Source organism: Lactuca serriola, chromosome 8, assembly GCF_051521515.1.
Source record: "Lactuca serriola cultivar US96UC23 chromosome 8, Lser_US96UC23_V15, whole genome shotgun sequence".
Taxonomy (NCBI): Eukaryota; Viridiplantae; Streptophyta; class Magnoliopsida; order Asterales; family Asteraceae; genus Lactuca; species Lactuca serriola.
In genome coordinates this window covers 17,574,320-17,584,412 of record NC_136415.1, presented here as the reverse complement: position 1 = coordinate 17,584,412, position 10,093 = coordinate 17,574,320, and the positions used below count along the sequence as shown (strand labels likewise).

The 10,093-nt window shown below is 35.3% G+C and overlaps 1 pseudogene; it reads left to right on the top strand.

Moving 5' to 3' along the window:
• Positions 1-746: 746 nt before the first annotated feature.
• On the top strand, positions 747-2,886 carry LOC145071082 (zinc finger CCCH domain-containing protein 29 pseudogene; annotated as a pseudogene).
• Positions 2,887-10,093: the final 7,207 nt, after the last annotated feature.

The following is a 10,093-nucleotide window of genomic DNA, read 5'->3' as shown; positions in this document are numbered from 1 at the left end:
AAGTGTTCACATCTAGGATGTAACCTGCTACAAACGGTCATGATGGTCATATATGAACACTTCCAATAAGTTTACTACCTAGATGTGTAAAAAAAAAATGTTTTCCAAATATCAACTTATTGAAAAATTAATTACATTCCCAAGTCAATTTCTCGAGATAAATGCAACATTCAAAACATACAAATACCTCATAGTAAACCGCAAAAAATGGTATATGTAGTTTGTTATTTTCTTTGGATCGGTACATTAAAAAAATCTACAAAAATACAATGGCGAACACATAAAAAAATATACTGGTTTTGTTAAAAAGTCAAATGTTGGTATCATATTCATGATTTCTTGAATATAAATTATAAAGTATAAACACACGAGCGAAACATTGTAAACATCATTCGACACCTTTATGGTAAAACGGCTTAATCATTGGCCGTAGAATTTAACACGTATTATTCATGAACCGGTCTCGGTCCGAGTTACGGTCCCCTGTGCCCATATCTTGTTACAACGCGATTCGTTGTACCTTTGAACCGCGTGGGGTCCGGTTCACTTTACACTCCATTGGACTTGTACTGGCCCATTAATATCCACTACTGTCTCAGGGTCAGATGTCACCTTCAATTTGCATTTCAATTTGAATTTGCATTTGCATTTGCATTTCATCTTAATTTCATATTTTAATATATTTGCAGTTTTGAAGTGGGTTTGCTCTTCAGCTCCACCATTGTTGAATGCTTTGACTTTTGACTAAAAAGTACTCACACCTTCCTCCACACCCCCTCGTGTCTTTCCTTTTAACATTATTTGAATATTCATTATTCAATTCCATCGTATAAATATCGTTCATTCCAATTCATTCTATTCATCTTTATCTTCTTCATTGTTCCCCTCGATTCACTCAACAAGTTTCTACAACTAAGTTCCAGATACCTATCTATTAGTTACGCTTTATAAAGAGTTGTAAAGGGTAACAATTTTATTTTACTGGTTTAACCATGGAGGGAGTGAGGTTTCAAGAAAAGAATTTTAGGGTTCATTTGAAATGCTCGAATTTGCTCGAGTTAGCAGCTGCAGATGATGTTTCTGGGTTCGTTTCAGAGGTAGAAGAAAAGGGTATCGGTTTAGATGAAGTCGGATTTTGGTACGGACGAAGTAATTCATGTAAAGGAAAGATGGGATTTGAAGAACGAACTTCTCTCATGATTGCTTCGGTTTATGGAAGCATTCGTGTTTTGAAATACTTAATCGCTACTAAAAAAATCGACGTCAACAAAACCTCCGGTTCCGACGGTCTCACCGCCCTCCACTGCGCAGCCGCCGGCGGGGCTTTGACCTCCATTGAAATCGTGAAGTTGTTACTTGATGCAGGGGCGGATGTTAGTTTAACAGATTGCAACGGGAATAAACCCGGCGACTTGATAGCTCGTGGCATTAAATCCTCCATGAGAAAAGGTTTGGAGATGTTGTTGAAGGGTTTTGTTATCGTCGAAGAGATTGTTGCCGCGAAAAAGGAATACCCTGTTGACTTATCTTTGCCGGACATAAACAATGCGGTGTACGGCTCCGATGAGTTTAGGATGTATACGTTCAAGGTGAAGCCATGTTCAAGAGCTTACACTCACGATTGGACAGAATGCCCGTTTGTTCATCCCGGCGAGAACGCACGGCGGCGTGACCCTAAGAAATACAACTACACCTGTGTCCCATGCCCGGAGTTTCGTAAAGGAAGCTGCGTTAATGGAGATAACTGTGAGTATGCACACGGAGTGTTTGAATCTTGGCTTCATCCGGCTCAATACAAAACTCGTTTATGCAAAGATGAAACTGGGTGTGCCAGAAAAGTGTGTTTTTTTGCTCACAAAGTCGACGAGTTGAGGCCTTTGTATGCTTCCACCGGCTCAGCCATCCCTTCGCCCAAATCATCGTCTGTTAGTTCCGGCGAAATGGTGGGTTCGATGAGCCCTAGCCAGAACTCTGTTTCGACACCACCAATGTCGCCTTCTATTGCTCCGGTGTCTTCCATGAACGGGTGGCCGAACAAGATGAACCATTTGACGCCGCCGGTGCTGCAGCTTTCCGGTAGTCGTTTACGGAGTGCCTTGAATGCACGAGACTTGGAGTTGGAGAGCTTATTGACTCAACAGAAACAAAGGCAACAAATGATTGATGATTTGTCTGCAAATATTTACCGCAACAACCAAAGATTTGGGGAGTTGCAGGGTACGAATCTCGATGATGTTTTTGGATCTTTTGAATTGCAATCTCCAACTGGGCACCAACAAATCCGGCAGAACTCTAACCAGCTCCGGGGAAACTACACGTCTTCTCCGATGAGAAAACCGGCAGGTTTTGCTTTTGATTCATCGGCGGCGGTTGCTCAGGCGGTGATCAATTCAAGGTCTGGTGCGTTCTCGAAACAACGTAGCCAGAGCTTCATTGACCGAGGCACGGCAGGTTCAGGCGCCATGAGTCCACAATTTTCGCAGTGGGGTTCGCCTGACGGGAAACTGGAGTGGGGGTTTAATGGTGAGGATGCTAACAAGCTCAAAAAGTCTGCATCTTTTGGGTTTAGAAATGGCGTACCGATGAATGAGCCAGCAGTTTCATGGGCGAATACGTTGGTGAAAGATGTTTCGTCGGTTGGCGTTGGTCTGTATAGTTCATCGGAGAAGCAGAGACACGGCGGCACTGGTGGTGGTGGAGAGAAGCTGCCACAATGGGTCGAACAGATGATCAGAGAGCAGGAGCGGTTGGTGGCATAAAAGCAAAGTATCATTAACAAAGTAGATATTTTTAATTCTTTTATTTCGTTTTAGTTTAATGTAATTTATTCTTCATAATTTCCCAAAAGGGATTTTAAATTTTTAATTATCGATAAATTGTTTGATATATTTGGTAAGCATCAGCCACACATGTTCAATCTACACAACAATGTTTGGAAACGAAGCCATTTAAATTCATGACAAAAATCAAAATAGATATACCAATCTTATCATTTAATTATTATTTTAAGTGAAAAAGAGAAAAATAGCTATTTTTCTAATTATTTTTCATAAAAAAAGCTACAAATTTAAAGAAAATCAATTTTACACAATGATATCGTAGGTGAGGGCTAGGCATCTGCGATTTCGTAATCTTGACTACGATTTCAATTGTGCCGACTTCGATTTCAGTTCGTGTATTAAAATAAATTGACTATTTTTTCTGGGTACGGAATTACAGATGACATGATTATCGCAACTTTGCAAGTATAAATAATAATATTCATGAAGTTTACTGACTTCGTTTAAATTGTATTTGAACTTAACTTGGTACGCATTCATCCTCCAAATATCAACCTTACACATACAAAAAAATGAAACATAGATGAGGAGAGAAGAAATTGCAGTTATATATTATATGCAAGTTTGTAATAAGAAAAAATGGTTATTTTTTATATCCAAATTGAAATTACAATCAACATAAAGAAATCCCAGGCGCCTAGCACACATGTGGGATTTTGTTCGTTAAAATTGGAAAAATCATGATTTTTGAATTATTTAATTATTTTTGTGTAAAGTGATTCGGAAAAGTTATTATTTTCTATTTTTCTTTTATTTTAAAAGATGACAAATCTTACAAAAAAGCCATTAAGCTTTCGTAAAATTCGACTTTGACCTTGTGTTTTCTTTGTGTCTCAAATTGGACATTTTTTTACTAATTTGTTATAATTTTGACCACTTAAAATATCAACCAGGTTTACAAACGTTCAATATCGAGCACCGAACCGAATTAACATTGTCAGTGCCGATTTTTAGCACTAGTACCGGTACCAACGATACCAAATCTTGAATTTATTGATTTTAGGTACCAAGTATCGTTTTATATTAACATAAACGGTGTCGATTCGGTATCGATACTGGTTCGGGTCAAGAATTTCGATACTCTTGTTCACACCCTAGTTCACCTTCCCAAAATACAAAAACCATGACTTAACAAAGTATGATCTTATAGTTGAGTTCCGAGGAAAAAAACCGGTGGTATAGTGTGACAACTCATTCAAAATAAATATATAAAAATATATAATCATATTATGCTATTATAATATAATTATTTGTTCAAAGTTAATGGGTTAACCAGAAGCAAATAATGAGGTTTATTGTCCAAAAACCATCACTTTGAACTTTGATGAGGGAGTAAAATCGAGCAAATGAGAGGGCTTCATCAGTTATACATTTAGGCATTATAAATAGCATGAAAAATTGAGTGAAAACCCCATTGGATTTGCTAAAAAAGACGAAGAATCGAGGGAGAAATCGTTTGAGGAAGTTCTTGAAGATTTTCAGTGTTTCTAGAAATTATGGTATGTATATTCGAATTAAACTTGATAGAATTGCACAGATAGACTCATATGCATGTTAAACGTGTTTTGGTTCAACCTCCTGTTTCAAATCGATCTGAGCAATAGTGGTTTAACAAGGATCTTAGGGAACATTCCATTACAATAAACTTTATAACCTACACTTTTTGGAGCATAATTTCAACAATTGTTTATGGGTAGTTGTTAGTCAGAAGTGGAGATAAATAATGATAGTTTTTATTAAATAATTCTATATATTTTTGCATAAAGATGAAGCTTCAGCAGTTAAAAAAAATGACAGACAATAAGATTTTTTCATGTAATGAAGGAGATAAATTCGGGTGTTGGGTAATCGATAGGTGGGTCAAAGGTCAATTCTATTAAGTTTTCTTTTAAAAAAATGTGAAAAGAGATTGTTGATCTAACTGAAAAAAAAGGTGGAACACTATATTTGGTGGGGTATGGTGAAGGAAGTTAGGAGCGTGAAGCGGCCAAGAAGATGTCATGGGATGAGTTTACGAAAATCTTCAAAGAAAAGTTTTCCCCTCGAACGGTGATTAAGCAGTTGGAGGAAGAATTCTCGAGGTTGGAACAGGGAGTATGACTAGGGGTGAGCAGCGGAATATGGTACCCGCTTTCGGAACCGAAACCGCCTCGAAACTGGTGGTTTCGGAACCGCTACCCGCTGGGTAACCACCGTAACCGATATATATATATATATATATATATATATATATATATATATATATATATATATATATATATATATATATATAATAATAATAATAAAAGTAAATTTATTTACTTTAGGACTTAAAAAAGCATTGTATTTGTTCTCGTAAAGAATAATTGATTTTCTTTAACAACCAATGTGAAATGAAGCAACAACTTAATCCAAGTTAAGTGAGGATTAGATTAAAGAATGATAGACTAATAAAAATTTCAAAAAAAAAAAGTTGTACATAGATTTTTATTTGTATATCTTGCAATCCCACATCGGTGGGTGGATATAAAGAGCATAACTATGTCATGTTATATAAAATGAGGTTCTCTGAATCACTTTTAGCATGAATTAGCACATTACTGTCGAGTAATACATTAGATTAGTAAGTGGGTTTTTTAAAATGAAATAAAACACTTATTGTTTTGAATAACTAAAAAAAAAATTATTGCAGTCTAGTTTTTTTATTAAAATATATTTTGAAAGTGGGTACTCGGAATTGGAACTAGAACCATATTTTGAAAGTGGGTACCCGGAATTGAAACCGGAATCGTCGGTTCCGGTTCCGGTTCCAAAATATTGAGAACTGGTATAGCCGGTTTCGGTTCCGGTTCCACCAAAATTAGGCGGGTACCCGCTTATGCTCACCCCTAAGTATGACAGTGAGAGAGTACACCACTAAGTTCACGGGGAGAGCTAGATTTGCCGAATTTTACGTATCTACAGAAGAAAGAAAGGTGGAACGCTATATTTGGGGATTGAGAACTGCTATCCGTAAAGGAAAACTGTCATTCCTTATAAGGGGTGTGGATACCTTCCCATATCGACTAGGAAAGAGAAACAAACATTCCTTATAAGGGGTGTGGATAAGTTCCATGTCACAACGCATTTTAAAGTTATGAGTGCAGCAAATCCCATAAGAACGTTGCAGTTAAGTGTGCCCTAGCGAGTGCAACTCAGGGATGGGTGACCCCCTAGGAAGTTTTCGTGCCGGGAGCCCAAAGTTGACAATAATGTGATACGTGCCAAAGGAGATGTTACAAATGGTATCAGAGCTAGGGCACGGGTCGAGGTATTTGACAGGGACGTCGAACCCTATAATGGGGGGTGAAAGTGGAGGTTGGTTGCACCTAATCCCACATCAACTGGGATGGAGAACTAAGCATTCCTTATAAGGGATGTGGATACCTTCCCTGTCACAACATGTTTTAAAGTTGTGAAGGCAACAAATCCCATAAGAACTCTGCAGTTAAGCATGAGCGACACGTCCCCGCATATGGGCATAGGACATATGCCTTTAGATTTGTGTCACACCCCCAAACCAGGATGGCGAAAACGTCCAGGGGCGAGTGACTATCATGTAGTGTATCATAATAGTTGAGTATAAATGTTCAAAGCAAACACAACCAACATATATATAATTGAAAAAGTTACATCATTTGTACGTATTACATGTTTCAAAATATCAATTACAATATGTTGTCAAAAGATTTGTTTAGATGTCTAAGCGTCCCATCCTCAAAGCCAGTTGTTACCTAATTTACTGATTTTCTAAGAATACAAGTTATTTGAAAAGAGAGTATCAACATTTAAGTTGGTGAATTCATAAGCATTTGTATGTATATTTGTAAACCTTTTCTATGAAATGTAGTAATGTTTGTTTTCCGGAAAATCCTATATTTTCCCTAAAATGAGATGTGGCCTTAAATGAACCAAGACCGAAGCGTATAAGTAATTTTCCTACTTAAAATGATGTTATGAAGTTTTGTTTGTATATAAAACTGTTTGAAGACTGTCTTTGTGTAAACTAAAAGTGTCGTTGTTGTTTTATGTGAGTTTTCATTTTTATCTTATAACCATGTTTGATTGACCCAAACTGTCTTGTTCGCAACGTTCTTCAGGTGTCGATTTCGTTATGACATTTGTCACCCCTAGACCTGTCGGTCCAGATGTTGCACGCAGCTAAGGTGCGGGATTGCCGGTCCCAGTATGGATCTATACACAACTATCATGCTCTCCCTACAAGAGACTCTGATTATATTTAACAGGACTTTCGTGTGTACTTTATAAGGTACCATGAAGACAAAATTCACTAAATTTGATCAATGAGTTTACGTGTTTTTGTGCTAAAAATGTTTGTATAAATGATCATCCCCTAAGACTGGGATAGCTATCAAAAATGACGTGAAATCTTTAGATATGCATTTGATAATATTTTACCTTTTGCTCAACAGGATACACATGGGGTAAAGTTTCGTAAACTATATTTGTATATTTTTGATGCAGAAGACAAGTTTTTAAACAAAACATATATATATGCAAATGGTTATATATATATATATATATATATATATATATATATATATATATATATATATATATATATATATAAATTTTAAAAGATGATTTGGTATGTTTCGTAATTGTTGTTCATATTCTTACGTTTTTTTATTAGAAACTTTGCATGAAATAATCCTTAAGTTTGACAGTAAAGACCTTTTTGTACTTATCATTTTTTGTTAAAATAGTAATTAAACGTATTTAAATTGTTGTGTTTTAACTTCCTTAATATATAAACCTTGCTAAAAAATGTTACAAGGTGTTAATAAATCTATAAATCATTTTTGACAGTTTTACCCTTTATTGTCCCTGTTTTTAGAAAAATTATAGAAAAATCATCATAAGTCGAAAACTGAATCCGTAACCTCTGAGAGTTTAGAAAATGAGTCTACTTTGTTCCTAATTTTTATTATGTTTTTTAGTGGTCTCAAACTAGTGTGAAAATGGTCATCTTCACAGACTGGTCCGAATTCACTTCTGAAATGACAGACAGTTTTATAAAAATCACCATAAATTGTATAAAAATCGTATGAAGACGTGCGAGTAGTCCTTAGAAATTTATAAACCTGAACTATTTTCATATTGTACGGTTTTGAAAGATATTAAGTTTAAGATGGTCAAAAAAGTTCGTGAACAGGACTAAACTTTTCTGTAGAAAGTTGTCTTTTAAATTGATGTTATGTTTAGTGTTCTAACTTGTATCCCCCCCCCCCTTGAAACTTGAAGAAAACATGAAAATGTAGGTGCATGAACTCACCTTATGTGAATACTTGAAGAATGGAATGTTGAATATGAAGAACTTTTGGGTGTTGGTTTGATGCTCCAAAACAGCCACTGTTTTGGCTATGTTGCTGTCACGAAAACTTCACAGCAAAAGAGTAAGAAAAAGGGTAGTTTACTCAATTTTTGAATCTATAATTTTGAGTAGCATAACAACTAACTTCCAAGGGTATTTGGTGGTAAAAATATCAAGCAAAAGGAAGGTGTAGATGGGTGAATGGTGGCTGAAACACAAAAGGGACAACAGCCCTTTAGCTCACAGTTTTGATGGCTTCGGAAGGAAGTTCTTGTGGCTGAAAATGAGATGAAGGTTAAGAGTAATTCCCTGGATCACTGGCTGGTGAATTAAGGGTAAAATAAATAGGAAATTTTGGGATTATGAATGAGGAAAGGGTGGAAGAGGATAAGAGGACAAAACCTAGACTAGCTTGTGATGGGATGTGAGTTTAAGTGATGTGATCTTGTCTAGCCACTTGCTTGGGTGGTTGCTTAGAGATAGGGTTAGTTAACTAACTAACTACTAGTTATTTAGTTAGTTAGGAGTTCTATTTAAAGAGAGGGAAGGTCTTAATCTCGAAAATTAGAAGAGGGATTAAGAAGCATTCTTAGTAAAATGTCTTAAGTGATTAAGCACTTATTAGTTAAGTTGACACTTATCTCCACCAATTCTTTTATGTTAATTGATTTAGACATCATATTCCTTAATGAAATCACTTTAATTCATGACCCATAACTAGTCATTCACTAGATAATAATATATATGTACAAATACATATATGTATACTTAGTATAAAATAACAATGTAGTTTTTTTTTTTTGTGTATTTGAACTTTAATGTTTATGTTTTATTCTTTTTATTCAAAAACACTTAAATACATTCTAATTATACCTTATAATAATTCATTTTATATTTTTATTTATTTAAATATAAAATTTATTGACCAAAGTATAATTTCGTGACATTTAACCGGTTAACCATATCGTTAAACAAGTTTTGTCACTTTGGTTCGTATATTTGTCAAATTTAGATCCTCCACAACTATTAAGCACACGTTTTACATAGACCCTAACTTACTTATCAACTAGAGACATGTTGATACAAAAATTAAGTTTGTTGCATTCAAATGGTGTTATATGCTAATTTTCACAAACCGGTGATGGTTCGTAGTCATACATCATAACGAAATTTATCAATAGTTACTTGTTTTATATTTCACAAGAACTTATTTAAATAAAAGAGGTTAAATTCCTTCAACCATTCTTGATAAAAATACTCATATTGCTTAATAATCAAAACATAGTATCGTACGATCGTTCCTATTTTTAGCAATTGTTACAATTTGGGCCTATTTAAGAGCATTAACCCTTATGGTTTCGTCATTTTCAGCCTCTATTTCCCTAGAATGTCTCTATTGAAACCTTAACCTCTATTGAATTGTTTGGAGCTCATAATCTCTCCAAAATCCATTTTGGTGTGGTTTTTGTGTTCTTGAGTGAAGGAAACAAGAAAAAATTGTCATTTGAGCATATCACTATAAGCAATAAGCTCTCACACAACTTTTGGTCCTTTATAAGTCATACAGATCCAAGCTTTAATTCATTTCATCCTTAAATCTAGAAGTTGGTTGTGTTTTTGGTCCATTTTAATGAGTTTTGAGCTTTTTGAGGCTTGTCCCATGGAGTTTGAAGAGCTCAAAGCCTTGGAGTAATGTTTGAGTTTAGATCTGACCATATGATGGAGGAGAAGAGCAAGTATAAGTGCCTTCTTTGCTCCATACATGAAGATAAGTATATTTTGGTCACTTTTAGTGTTCTAGATCTAGCTTGTTTGGACCATCCAAATGGATAAAGTTGTTAGCTTTATGCATTAATACACTAAAGGGATTCAGATATGAGAATTTGGACTTATGACTTAA